Consider the following 15,297-nt stretch of genomic DNA (forward strand, 5'->3'; position numbering starts at 1 on the left):
GGGGGATCCTGCGGCCACGACTCGGCGGCGGAACCGCCACTACCACTCCACTCGGTCAACCGGCGTCCGACCGTGAAGCCGTCTCGAATCTCGACGCTAGAGCGTGGGCAGCCGCGCCTGCGCCGCGCTATCCAAAGCAGCGAGAGCAAGCAAGAGATTCTACACGATCCGCCGTTGCTGCTGCTGCTTCCGAGAGAGGGCGCGCAGGTCGTCTTGCGCTTCTAGTTAGGTGCACCGTTACGAATGCTGCACACGTGCGCCTCGTCTGATACCAAGGGCGTACCGCTGTTCTGTGTGGCGTCCGGATGATTTTACCGCGTCTTTAATCGTCTCATTTATATTTAACAGCCGAATTTGTACGAAAGCCACCTCGCTTGTGCGAAGCAACATCAGTGCTAGACAACGTTATCGCGCGGGTATCGTCAGGCGGGTCTCGGAAAAGCTCTCCGCTTCTGTAGCTGTGCACAAAATTAGAAAGGGGCGCAGGAAAGACCACGCTTCTTTTGCATAGAACGTCCGCGCCAAGAAAGGGCTCAGCAGCCTCCCTCTACATATCTCTCCATGCATGATTCATCGGCCGCCATTCAGCGGTGGCGGCGAGCGTACGTCCGACGTATCAACAACGGAAAAACGGTTCTTGGACCGTGTGCCGCTTCAATCAGCTTCAGCCGCCGTCGCCGCCGCGGAACCTTGACGCGCGCGCGGTCGCTCACCTTGATTGCGTGCGGCAGACGTTGTCAGTATCTCGGAAACCAATCGAGCCACTTTAAAAGCCTTTTCAAGCAGCTCCCTGTCCGTATAGCCGGTTTCTAGAAATGGGAATGGAAGAGATTTGAATGCTCCGTTATAAAGTATTCCCGGTTCGGTGCATGCCATATCCGGGCAAGGTGCAAGAAGGCTACAATAGCGCATGAAGATTTTTTCATCTCATAGCATTTCCCAAGACGTCGATAATGGAAGCACCTGCATGCGTATAATCTGAGGTCATTTCTGGTCGCTTATTCGCGATATATCATTTTCCGCAATATATGCCCAGCGTTATTAAATTTGTTTATTTTTGGTCCAATGACGACGATGGGTCGATGTATGTATATATGGGAGTCAGACGCAGTGCCATAGCCGAGTGCGCGCGCTTCCCGTTTGGCTGGACGAACGCTGACTGTTATGGACGTTCTGTAGTGTTGTGCAAATATACCCCATTTCAATTTATTCAAAATGTCTCGAAGACCCTTTGGTGAGGGCACTATATACACAAGGAAAGGTGCACAGCAAAAAGTAACAACCGCAAACACACCCACAGTAACTAATGGGATAGTTATAAAGTGACAGTTGAATATATCACCTAATACAAGTAAATATATATAAAACGTATGCCACTGGAAAAATACAAATACAAGCTGATCAACGAAAAGCTGTCATAATGCAAAAACCCCAAAAAACGTAAAAATGTACAAGGGGCACAACGCGCGAAGAATTATTATAAACATAAAACAGAAAAAAAAAGTCAGGTTTCTGGAGCTGTCGGTTATGCTGGCTTCCACAGGTGTGTACAGCAGCGAGCTACCGCATAAGAGAACAAATTTGGATTTTTGGAGCACACCTGGTGTAGCACTTTGAACGTGCTTTTCTAGAACGTTTTAGCTGGCCGGAAAAAAAAGCGCCCTTAGAACGTGGGCTGGTTTGCGCAAATGCTGCATGAAGTACAAACCAATCCGTGAAGAATTGAAAGAAAAACTGACAGACGATTACAATGATCGGTAATGCGAGATTTGAGCGCAACTCTTCACACGTCACCTGCCATCGCTGGCGGATGGCGTGTTACGCTGCTGGCCACAAGGATTTTCTCGTGCGGGCACCTTCAAGGTGGCGTTTCGCACTGATACTTGGACAATCGGTTACACCGACGACGCCGACAATGACGCCGTCAACGATGTGGAATGCAGGAACGGAAGCCTAATAGCTGCTCTCTGAAAGAATGGGAGTGGTAAACCGGAGAAAAAATGCAATTAAGATTATGTGATGACCGAAACCGTCTGCAGCAAAATCACTGACGAAAACAGCTGCTTTTCAATACCTGTAATTTCGTAACGGTTGATCGTGTCGAAAGCCTTATACCAAAAGGGCGTGAATGACCATACTTCACCAAGTCTAATATATTTCTACGGTATGAGCTGCTGCCCTGGCAGCATATGCGGTCCCAGTAAAAGGCGACCAGACATCGAAACATTTTGCTTTCGCGGCTCATGCGAGCAGTCCTGTTTCCCCTCTTGTCATTTCTTTTATTTTTGAAAGGGGGGAGGGAGAGAGCAGTGGGCAGAGAACTTGCCTGTGAGAGTAGCGACAGGATTGCACTAGGGACGAACACTGAACAATCCACCCGAAAACAACTTATGAAACAGCTCCGTTTCTGGTGGCGGAAAGCCAATGGCATGACGCGTTGGCGTGACGCCCAGGAGCGCTTCACTGCGACAAGTTATACTGAACGTCTGTCGCCCTGAACTGGGCTGAGGCGACCTGAGAGCGAAAATGTTTGCCAGTCGTCAGTGACGGCTGAGAGGATTGCTGCGCGCATGGGCGGTGGCCGGCAGAACGTACCGGTGAAAGTTTTCGCATGTTTTGAGCGGTGCTATTTGAAAGCAACATTGATATTATCTTCGCCGAAAAATAAATGTGTCGAATGAACACCAATTACATTTTATTCGTTTGTTGATCCTGTGCTCGTTATAGAATATGAAGCGCACAACAGGCAGCTCCGCCACTAGCCTGGCAAAGAAAGAAATAAAGAAAGAAGGAAAGAAAGGAATAATTAAATAAATAAAGAAAGCAAGAAAGAAAGAAAGAAAGAAAGAAAGAAAGAGAGAAAGAAAGGAAGAAAGAAAGAAAGAAAGAAAGAAAGAAAGAAAGAAAGAAAGAAAGAAAGAAAGAAAGAAAGAAAGAAAGAAAGAAAGAAAGAAAGAAAGAAAGAAAGAAAGAAAGAAAGAAAGAAAGAAAGAAAGAAAGAACATGGATGCGCTGGCTTCTTCAATAAATACATGTGCGTACGTGGACGCTGAGAGAGAGTGAAACAGAGAGACTTATCGGAATTCGTTGCCACGGATATAGTGGCAACGAATTCAATTTTTATTTGCGATAACAGTCTGTACATACTCGCGCCCATAGTGAACTTTCACTGCCTAGCTAGACATATATATAGTTGTGATCCCGCCATAGTCGAGCCCACATTTAAAGGCCAGTAATAACGAACGCTCGCTTATTACGAACGAGAGCGGTGCTACCGTCAACACATCTATTAAATGGGAAATGGAATTGTGTCTAAGATAAGAGAAATTGTGGCCGTACCGCTCTGTTAGAGCGAACGAGGAGGCGCCGTAAACTCTTTCTCGCAGTAGCAAAACTCGCGTCCTTTTCGTGCGAAGAACGTGGCGACTTAAAAAAAAACAGGAATAAAAACTGGGACGTAAACAATTCAGATAAAACGGCACTGTTTTACCAGACGCTGCCGTCTAAAGTGACCGCTTTCAAAGGCGACACCTGCGCTGCTGGAAAGCACAGCAAGCTCCGCGTTACCGTCCTGTGCAGCAGCATGGGACGACAGAGACCGGAAGCTGCCCTTTATCGGAAGTCCCGCAAGCCGCATCGTTCTGAGAGCAGCCATTAAGCAACACTAACCGTAAGAGAACGAGAAGGTAAGCAGAGGAGGAGGTAATGGAAATGAGAGTGTTGGAGGGAGGGAGATGAAGACAAAAACATTTACTGAAACCCAATATTTTGGAAATGGTGAGGAGCCTGCCGGCTTCTCTTCGGGCACGTGTCCTCAGTCCAGGATGTCGCGGCAGCCGCAGCGACCCCCCCCCCCCCCCCCCCTCTCCCCCCGCCCTCTCGATCAGCAGCTATTGCTGGTCTTGCATGTCTGAACTGGACGGAGCAGCTTCCCAAGAGGAGAAAGTGAGAAAGTGATGTGGGGAACGGGTGGGCAGCCTTGTGGTTTGGGTCGTGCTGCCTGTACTACTCGACGGTGAATCTGTGTCAGTGATTCTGTGGAGGGTGACGGTGATGCGTTGGTGGTGGCGCCTTCATCTCCTCCTGGTGCCCAGATGGTTACCTCACGGGCGAGCGCGAGTGCGCGCCCGTTGCCAGAAACAGACACGCAAGGCGTGGCCCAGAGAATGTGAACAAGGGGGAGTGCGTTGGCCGTGTCTCGGCATTGGCACAGAATCTTTTGTGCTTTGAGAGACAACAGGTCAGATGCGCAGACTCGGCAAGCGGCTTGAGAGCCAGTGACGATAATCAAAATTTGCACGTCTTCATCCTGGAGATTGGATGAGATGTATCGGATGGCGAGGAAGAGAGCTCTGATTGCTGGGAGAGGTGTGGTGAGAGTGGGGAGCAGGTCAGTATGGTCAGCAAAAACGATTGGGCAGATAACACAAAGATGGAGTGACCACTCCGTGCCTGTCTCTTGCAACCTTCGTTGTAGTCGGTATAGATGGGATCCGGCTCCGACACATACCACAGCTTACTGTGATATTGCTCACATATCGATCAGCACCGCCGGCGTCATCGCGCAGAACAAAGACAGGAAGCCCGACGACCAACGTTGATTGCTTCCTTTGGTGCGTGGCAGTTATTGCTCAGTGATCTATTAAACCGGCAGTGCCGAAAACAAATGAGCGACAACGGCAAAGCACCTCGACACGAATTTGAAGAGGCCCCGCAGCGTGAGCTGCACAAATCTGACTACAAGCACGACTAATTTCTTAGCCGCCAGTGCTTTTATACTGCTCAGCTGTTCGAGGTCAGTTCTATGAGTTGAGTGGCGACTGTTGCTGAAGCCTCGAAGACGATGAGAAGGGATGATGAAGCGCGAGCGGGAGTCGCTATGAGCAGGCAGAGTGGAGCCCCGCAGGTGGAGTTCGCGGGTGCTGCCTTGAGTCTGTTCCATCTGTGTATGTGCGTCGTGATTGCAACCAGAGGCAACACATCAGACCTCGACAACGTGCTGCCAGTTCTGACTGTGGTGGCCATACTCTTCATACCACTGAATGTTACGTGCAAGATTCATAAACTGGACATGGGCATCATTCATGTGCTTAAGATGTCCTGTTGGCGCGGCGTCATCCAGAGCATGCTGACAGCATTTCACAGACAATGTCCTGGTTGGAATCTCATTATTCGCCATCGTTGGATATCATTAAGATCACGTGTATGCAACTGAGTGAGGAGACAACATGAATTGCCACTGCGGGGAGTGGTTTTTGGGCCGAGGAACGACGGACGACGCTGTCGAACATTTACGTGATCTGACGCGTGTGGATTTGTGGCGCAGCTGTCCGGACCGGACCTACTAGTGTAACCTGGGATGATTTTTTTGTTTCCGGTTGGTGCGGATAATGACGCTCACATGTAAGAGTCTTGCACTGACAAGACCATTCTGCGCAAAGTGCTATCGGGGTAAAAAGTGAGAGACCCCCCTCCAAGTTGCGAAACGTGACATGTGGGTGCCTTCGTGACTATGCACTCTTGGTGCAGAGACCGGCGCAGTGCGGCATTCTCGACAACACGAGTGTACCGTCATGTAGCGCCCGAATTGCAGTATGGCGCGGTTCAAAACTTAGAGGGGGGTCAGTTACTTTTTACCACAATAGCACAATCATTTCCCAACTGTCAGGAATCTTATGACGGCGATGACGAAGCCGAACTGCCATCAGACGCCGTGAACACTACAACAACAGTCGGGTTCGTAGAGATGATTCATGGCAGCGAGGAGCACATCCCCATTCTGGAGAGCTTGAGCCCTGTTATAGAGTCTGCTTTCAAGAAGCAGATGCGCGTAACGGACTTCTTAAAGAAATGAACGGCACTTTTGGCTGATTTTGTTGGTTTGGTTGTAACACAGCAAGTCCATTTACGACGAACTACGGGTACAATGAACGCAATCCGCGCACTGTCAGGCTCGCTAAAAGTGGGCTCGGCTGTTGTTGCTGTTCGGCACTGTCGCTGAACGCGAACCGTTGCATCTATCAGAACGCATCTTCCACTCTAACATGTCGGTCGCGAGCCTGGACATATTTGGTCGCCATAGTCATAATCACTGTTGTCTCAATAAAGTTTATCACGGTAACGGAACTTGCAGTTTAGTCTCGATAGTTAGAACTGGAAAGGGATCAAAAATTTATTTGACTTATGGTCAGATTAAGGGTAATCTGACCAGGTTTACTTAATATGATTCATGTCACGTTGACGGGACCAAAGCGCCAATTTGAATGAACCAGAACTTCGAATTAACAATACTCCATTGCATACAGTGCTTGCGTCAGGTGATCAGGAACCGAGATCAGGAAGCTACTTGCACAAAAGAACTATAGTAAGTGCATCAGGGTGGATGCACCGGCCTGACTGTATAGCCAGGCAGCTATCGGCAGCTCCTCTCATGTGTGAGCTCGATGGCGCAGCCATTACTTTCTGTTTCCCCTTTTCTTTTACCGCGTAAGTAGTTTGAGTACCCTTGGGCGAAAATGCCGGCGTGTGTCTCTGCGCGGCCGCCAAGTGAAGCCTCCAGTGCCTGCGGCGAGCCAAGCGCGAGAGCCCCCCTACCCGGCGAGAGGCAAGGATGAATCCACATCGGCTGAGGCGGAAAGGTGTTAAAGGCGGACGCTGGAAGGCCCCCAAACAAAAGGCGAGTACGGAAAGAGGACCGAAAGCGAGCGCGCGACACCGGCTTATACAACGCGGCGCTCAAAGTAAGGCAAAATGTGTATAATGCAACAGCTGTAAAAACATTAAAAATAAACCGTCAGCCATAAACGCAGTCAAAGTGAAGCGGAGTATAAATGTAGCAAATGTAAAACAAAATCATTTACGAGCCACAGAAGGAAGCCAAAGTTATGCGGAATTCATTTCCGCAACTTTAAGGAAATGGGATGCGGCAAAATGGAAAAGTACCATCCTTAAAGCGCATTCTGCTTACGCAGTTCAGTGCATCAGACAATCTGAGCGTCTTATAAGATCGACGTCAACAAGTCTCGCCGGGTGGCCGCCAGCACACCTGTTTCTGCTATGCATAGCTGTGAGCAACTTCAGCGTGATTACTTTCGGGCCTGCCGCCTTGGACCGCACGCACGGAGAGGAGCCAGGTGCCAGCTGACTTCAATTACGGAGTTTGCCCGGTTGGAGTACAGGATCAAAACCAGACCCCCTTCACAAAGTGCCTGCAAGTGTAGAACGCCGCCGCCGCCTCGGGGAGACGAACGTTATCTTCCCCATTTGCCGTGACCGTGCCAGGGAACAAAGGGCCTCGTCTACGGTTGCTCTTTGGTGTGCCAAGCACCGCGACAAGCTGGCGGGCATCATCTCCGACCCAAGCACGAGGAACCACTTACGGCGTTTTCGTGACCTCGCGTCCGGCCTCGAGCGGCGGGTGTCTGATTATCGGCAGATGTCGGTGACCCGCAGAAACCTTCGACTGGCCGGAGGCCATCACCTACCGCAGTCAGCGCTACCTCGACAACCTTCTTTCCCTCAGACTCCACATGTGACGGGGGCGTGGCCCTAAGTGCAGTGGTGTGTTTGTGCGCACAAGTTTGTGTTGTTTGTGATCTGGGCCCCTCCCACCCCGGCGTGGGCGTCCTCAACCTAGGGAATTTAGGGAAGGCGAACAGTATAAATGTCGAGAACGAATGCGGCAGAGCAGCTCAGTTCGCCTCATTTTGAGCTCACTTCAACCCTCTTTTGGAGCCTCACTTCAGTCTCTAACCATGTTGTAAAAAGATGTAAATAAACCCTCTTGTAATCTTCCTCCCATCACTTAACTCTTTGACATGGCGGCACTCCTGTCCTGGTGGTGGTGGGAACGGGTGTCGAAGCTTGACCACGGTTCCGTCAAGCGAGCAGCAGCAGCAGCGAGCTAGCAACGACGCCGAACCGACCCATCTTCGCCAACAACTGGTGGCAGCGTCAACAACTGGTGGCAGCGGTGGGATAGAAGCCCCAACTCCCCCCCATAGTCAACAGTCTGTATATATATTTTTAATGTTTTCACGCTTTTTTCTTTGTCATCGTTGGTGGTAAGTGTCTGCGGGTAACAGGAGATAGAGAAGACTTGCTTTAAGGGCCCTATAAGTGGCACAAGCCGGCGTGCTTGGAGCGCACCCAAGAAACGGAAACAGACCTCGCAGCTTCTATGCGAAAACTTGATCTGCTACAGCGCTTTCAGCGCTACCGCTACCTTGAAGTTGCCGCTTTGCAATTGCCTGCAGTACGAAATAAGTTTTTCTTCTCTGCAGGAAAAAACAACAACATGAGCGCTAGTCGAGATTTTTGAACACCGTCAAACTAAGCGATTAAACGATCGAGTTAGCCGATATCGAATCTGGGCATAGGACTGTGTACACGGTATAGGACCTGTTTGTCGGCACGCTTCAGAGTACCGTATCGGACACGTGTGTGTGTGTACACACAGCAGTTTTATCTTTGGCCGCACCCCGGAAGGGCACTAAAAGCTGCTTATCTTCCACACCCAGCAAACATTCACAAGTGCGCGCCTGACCACAGGCGCGGTTGTTTGCACAGCTATTAGGAGGCACCCGGTCGTTCACATGTGCATGAGGTCAGATGAACCCATGAAGTTCTTAGCTCTCTGGGTTACATATTCTCGACTGGGGCTCGACACCGCACCGACAATGCACTCATCGTTATTTTTAACTAAGGCGCACTTCTGCATGGACGCTCTGCCCGTATCCTGGCGGAACGGGACGCAACGATGCCATCACAGTCCCTTTGACCACGGAACCCGTCAACGATAGCAAGTCAGTGGAAAATGCGTGGCTTTTTCGCCTGTCTGCGCTGCATCTGGACACGACATCGAGACAACAAGGAACGCTGACGGACGACTATATTTAAACGCTTATCGAAGACCGTCAGATTGGGGCTCGACACCGCACTCATCGCTACTTTTAACCCGGGCGGGTTACTTGAACAATTACTTTTGCTGTAAATGTTCAAACCGCTGCTTGTTCGCGGTGCCATGCCCCTTTGACACAGGCGACATTGCGCGCAAATCCTTTGTAAAATTCCTGCTTGTTGTTTGCTGTGCTTGTTCCATGCGCGCCCTTTTGCTGTTGTCTGGTGACATAGAACTGAATAACACGCCTTGCGAATGCTCTTCGTTGCTCGAAACGATAAAGCGATAAAGTGGGGACGTTAAACCCCAATAAACCAAACAAAATAAATAAATCAAAGAATTTGAGTGCCAGAGAATTTTACACGGTCTCTCAGGCTGTAGTTCAGGGAGAAATCATAGCTTTTTTTATCTACTTCGTTCCGTTATTATTTGTACTTAAGAGCTTACACCTATGAAATTTTCCCGAGAGCTGGAAATGGCACAAAAACAATTCCTAGCTTTCATATGGGATGCAAATTTTCCTCGCGTGTAAATGTCTTGTTTGAATGCAGCGTTTTGCCATTATCGATATATTTGATTCTGCATTAATTGTAGATGTGTCCGATATTAAATTAGGTACCGGCTAGGAACATCTGTGCTCAATTCACGGCACATTCCCACATATGGGCCATTAGTGTGGAACGCCTTTAATGATATAATTACGTCAGTTGGTGTTATCTCAATGACTTCCTCACCACAGCGTTACAAACATTGCAAAGTCTATTGTGACAGGTTTTGTTTTATGGAGTTTGCCTCAAAGCGACTCAGGCTATGAGGGACGCCTTAGTGGAGGGCTGCAGATAATTTCAACCGCCTGGGGTTCTTTAGCGTGCACCGACATCGCACGGGCCTTTAGCATTCCGCCTCCATCGGAATGCCACCGCCGCGGCCGAGATCGAACCCGCGTCTTTCGGGTCAGCAGCCGAGCACCATAACCACTGAGCCACCGTGGTGGCTCTAGTTGATTATGAGACGAATAGATGCTGGTGGTCATAAATACAGGCTAGACTAAAATGTTTGTCAACCCGCATCTGTCAACACGGCATGCGCTAGTTACCCGCGATGACTGCTCTGTCTTTACTGCACAATATGGGGACCCTAACTGCAACGTGGCAGAATTCACGCATTTATCTTGACGTGACAGCACACTGTGTTTCAGAATTATTCAATTACTGAGTGTGAAAGCATAGATAAGGAGTGTAAGGCAGAAACTGCCAATCAGTGCTGTTTACTCAATCCTGAATACTATTACCATGTCGAAACACTTACATTTCTATGTATTTGCAGGGAAAAAAAATCTAAGTCTTCCGCTATAGGTTAAGACCACATGCCAACCGGCCATACCTCCCTGCAGTGTTATGCAGTCGACTTTGAATGATTCCAACTTGAAGGCGACTGAGATTTTGTTTGCATTGTGCAGACTTTGAATTAAGCAGAGTCAACTGACATTGAATTGGTCAAATCGACAGTTCAAATTAACCGGATGTTCCAATTAAGCGTGTTAAAACTAACGAGCGTCCACTATACACATCCATATTCTTGCAAACAGATGAAAGCAGCGGCATGTTGCAGTCCATTTTTAACTTTTATCCGCGTTGTTGTGTTTCTACCCCCCCCCCCCCTTAACTCTCTTTGTGTGTTCCCGTCACACCTGTGTCCACTCGGACCACGTGGGCCCGATCATGCAGCTACCGTGAACATTCATCGAGGCCGACAACCCCGCGACGGCGGTGGGAAGTGGGATGCTTGGAATGCCCCTCCGAGCCTCAGCGGATTAGTGTAGCAGGAATGCAGGAGGTATTGTTCGAGCGACTACACCAAGGCGACGAGCCGGCGCCGGTCACGCTGGCGGATAATTGAAGAATTCCGTGGCCCCGACTCGCGTTCTGGGCAATCGGCGGGGAAGCAAGTTTATTCACCTGCGGGAGGACTTCGGGAGATTCCTATCCCGCAGCGCTGGATGGGTCAGTATCTCCTCCTCTCATCAACCAGCTGCGAGAGAGTGAAAAAACCCGCACCTGCCCAGCCGTGGGCGGTAACAAGAACGTCCCCTTCGGTCCATCCGATTGGACAGTGCTCGTCGACCATTATTCCCCAGCCAGGGATCTGGGGAAACCGAACGATATTTAACTCGGCCGTGAGTGTGGCCGAGAGAAGCCTGCTAGCTCCAGTCGACTACGGTTGACGAAGACGTTCCCCTTCCACTGAGAGCCATTCTCAGTCCCGCTCTATGTAAATAATGTAAATATGTGAATACAGTTTTTCCTTCACTTCCCCTACTCCCCGTCTCCGGCCCACGTTTCCTTCCTCCTTCGGCACTACGGCGGTGATCCTGGATCCGATGCCTGGTGGGACACGCTTCTAGCATCGACAAATATATCAACTGGTTGGCAGCGGCGGGATCGTCCACGCTTGGTCCTGGCTTCAGCAGTGGTGAGCGCTTGACTTTCTTTAAGAATCTGCCAGGCTTGATAACTCTGGAAATTTATCACTACCTGTAGATTGTTTTTCTGCACGTGCTCGCTTAAGCATTTCACGTAGCAGCTTATTTTTGAAAGTCCTCGTTCGGGAATTGCCATGGATTTGAGCAAGCTAAAGAAGCCAGAGTTGATGTTGCTGTGTGAAAAGCTGGGTATTGAGGCCAGGAAGAGTCACAGAAAGCCGCAGCTGATTGAGGCTATTAAGGAATGTGGTGCTAAGGAGGAGGGTGACAAAATTTGGGAGACCTGGGAAGTCATTCAGGAGGGAATCAGGAACGCTAAGGAGGAGGCCGACAGGGTTGAAAAGGAACGCAAGGAGGAGGCCGACAGGATTGAAAAAGAACGCCTTTACCGCAAGGAAGCCGCTAAGAAGGAGGCTGACAGGATTGAAAAAGAACGCAAGGAGGAGGCCGTCAGGGTTGAAAAAGAACGCCTTTACCGCAAGGAAGCCGCTAAAAAGGAGGCCGACAGGGTTGAAAAGGAACGCAAGGAGAAGGCCGACAGGGTTGAAAAAGAATGGCAGGAGCAATGCCGTAAGAGACTCGCTGAGCTCGAGGAACTACGAAAACGAGAACAGCAGGAGCTCATACGTACTACTAAGTTTCTCAGACAGCGAAGGGCCCGAGATCGGTTGCGGACTTTTCAGAGAGGCGAGAGCTTCAGAACGTTCCTCGCGAATTTTGAACAGGTATGTGCGGAGGAGGAACTAGATCAGGGCGAATGGTCAATGATGTTGCTGGCCATCCTTCCTTGCGATGTCAGCGCCGTATTAGCGCGACTGTCCGATGAGGATGCCAGAAACTACGACAAAGCCAAAAGTGCCCTCTTCCGATACTTCGGAATTCGCGTACAGACCGAATCTAAAAGCCGAAGTGATAGCAGCGGGCAGCGTTCACATCAGTGCGTCAGCGACCAGCCCAAGAGCCCCGCTTGGTCAGCTACGCACATGGTAGTTGCTCAGAAGAACAGTGGCAGTCGGGAAGCTGATGTGATAATCTGCGGCACGGAGCGTCGTTGTCAGTCACCTGACAGCGACTATGGCGCTCCAAGCCAGAGCGCGGCGTTAGCTGAAAAGCGCGATGCCGCGCAGATTTCCCTTTCAACCCAGAAAGACTTAGGCGCAGCGCAAAAATGTCATCCTCCAGAAAGCAGTCGCGCGCTGAAGGAGGCAACTGCAAGTTCTATTGTAAGCCAGGAATGCGCCTCAGCGCTGCCTCGAAACAACGCTCAGTTCAACGATGAGGGAACGACAGCCGCTCGCGACCAAACACCCGAAAATGAGTCATGCTCCACTGAAACGAGCGTGTCTTTGTCCATTGCCCGCGTCGCGATCGAGAGCCCGCTCGAGGTGCGTCTGACCGAGGCAGCCGTCTCCCAAAACCTGCCTAAGCAGCATCCCTCGATTTTCCCTAATCGCTTGGATATGCTGCCCCAAGAAAAAGGCCTTTGTTTTGGAGATAACGCTGCGAAGGTCCTTACCATTTCGAAGGCTCGTGAGGTCGCGGCGCCAGCAGAGCACGTGGTTGAAGAGGGCAAACCTGAACCTGTAAGCCCGAAGCCTATAAATTCACACAGTGGTGAGCCAGAGCCGGCTCTAGTAAAGACTGGCGATGAAACGGACGCCGGCGACTTAAACTGTGACGGCTCCGCGTTACCTAACGGCGAGCCAGCCCAGGACTTACTCACTTCTAGCACAGGGGTTAAGAGCACCGAAAGTAGTGCAAGCTATAGTGAGTCTTCCGAATCAGGCGCAAGTGATGACCTGGAGCTAGGTGAGGAATTCAATTCCAATCTTGTGTTACCCCACTCGGATGGCTTTCTCGAACTCCTTCGTGTGGACAGAGAAACGTTCACCGCTGAGCAAGAGAAAGACCAGACTCTACGAAACTTGAGTCACCAAAGTGACATAGGTGTGTCACGGAAGAACATACCTTTCCAGCTCCGTTCTGGCCTGCTGTACCGCCAGTATAAGGATAGGAAAGGTATCCAACACGACCAACTTACTGCCCGCGTCGCGATCGAGAGCCCGCTCGAGCTGCGTCTGACCAAGGCAGCCGTCTCCCAAAACCTGCCTTTGCAGTATCCCTCGATTTTCTCAAATCGCTTGGATATGCTGCCCAAAGAAAAAGGCCTTTGTTTTGGAGATAATGCTGCGCAGGTCCTTACCATTTCGAAGGCTCCAGAATTCGCAGCGCCAGCAGAGCACGTGGTTAACGAGGGCAAACATGACCCAGTAAGCGTGATAAACTCTCACGGTAGTGAGCCAGAGCAGGCTGGATCACAAACTGACAATGAGGCGAACGCCGACGACTTAACCTGTGACGGTTCCGCGATGGCTAGTGACGCGCCCCGCAAACCAACAGCGAGGGTTTCCACGGAGCGGAAGCGTATACAGGTGGCCAAACGGGAAGAGGTAATTAAAGGGAAAGTGCGGCTCTTGTTGACTACTCGACTGAAATCCGAACCGCGTAGCCGCCCCAATTTGGCACCTCGGTGCTCAAGAGTTCGCACCCGCCCCGTGGGAACACAAGCCAAGGGAACGCAACGCGCGAACCCGATCCGAGAGAGACGGATACGCTGGCACGGCATTCGCACTCGTCCGTTCCCTTCTCGCATTCTGCTTTCTGAGCGTCAGCCAAACTTCAGAACCGCGAGACTTGGACGAGGAACAGTTAAGGGTCCCAAGCTGAAATTCCTAACCTTGTGTCCTGTTGCACCTGCTAGAGCAGCTATCGGACCGCGGCCGCGCAGGGGGCGGCTGAAAAATAGGAACCAGTAAATTCCCTGAGTCGCACCGCTGTTTGCGGGCAGATTCGAGGAATAATCCGTTCTTGAGTTGAATGCTTGTTTCTTTTTGTTCATTTAACTCTCCTGTACAGAAATGCAAGCTGAAATTCCTAGCGTTATGCAATGTCTCATCTGCTAAAGCAGCTGTCGGACCGCGGCCGCGCAAGGGGCAGATATGACGCATAATCTCATATTGAGTTTAATGCTTGTTTTTTGTCTTTTGTTCATATCACTCTCCTATGCGAAATGAGAGCGAAAATTTGGAGATTGGCATTGCCGGACTCAGTTTACATGCGTTGCAGTAAAGTGCGAGGTAATGGAAACGCTGATGGCCTCAGCCGAAGCTTTCCCGTGTAATGCCCTTTCCTGACTCCCCAGACGTTATTCCGCTATGCAAATTTGTATTTTGTTTTTTGCTTTAGCGGGAATCATTTTTGTCTGTTTTGTGTGTTCAGCAGCTCCACCTTCCCTTTGTGCTCTCACGGGCGGTGGCTTTCTGTAACATACACCGTGCTACGGCACCCCCCAAAATTTTAGGAAATTTTCCTCCCTTTTGGCTAAACAAGCTCTGTGTATTCTGGTTTGGTCAAACATGTCAACTTTCGGAGGAGGACGTAAATTTCACGCGACATCTTTTTTTTCTGTAAACAGACTTTGTCGACCGAACACAGCTTGGCAGTTCTTGAAGTCGGTTTGGCGCTTTCTGCTTGTTGGGCTGTGTACCTTGCTGGTTGAGACCGTTACAGTTGTCAACGAAGCAAGAAGAACCTTTGGGCCCAGCTGTGACCAAAAGCCGAACGGACACAACTCCAGGTCTCTGCGCGCAGCAGCGTTGGCTGCAACCACTACGAGACCTCTTCGGGCGGCGGACGTGCTGTTGTGTTTCTACCCCCCCCCCCCCTTAACTCTCTTTGTGTGTTCCCGTCACACCTGTGTCCACTCGGACCACGTGGGCCCGATCATGCAGCTACCGTGAACATTCATCGAGGCCGACAACCCCGCGACGGCGGTGGGAAGTGGGATGCTTGGAATGCCCCTCCGAGCCTCAGCGGATTAGTGTAGCAGGAATGCAGGAGGTATTGTTCGAGCGAC

Source organism: Amblyomma mixtum, chromosome 2, assembly GCF_055824585.1.
Source record: "Amblyomma mixtum isolate Tamu chromosome 2, ASM5582458v1, whole genome shotgun sequence".
In the NCBI taxonomy this organism is placed as follows: domain Eukaryota; kingdom Metazoa; phylum Arthropoda; class Arachnida; order Ixodida; family Ixodidae; genus Amblyomma; species Amblyomma mixtum.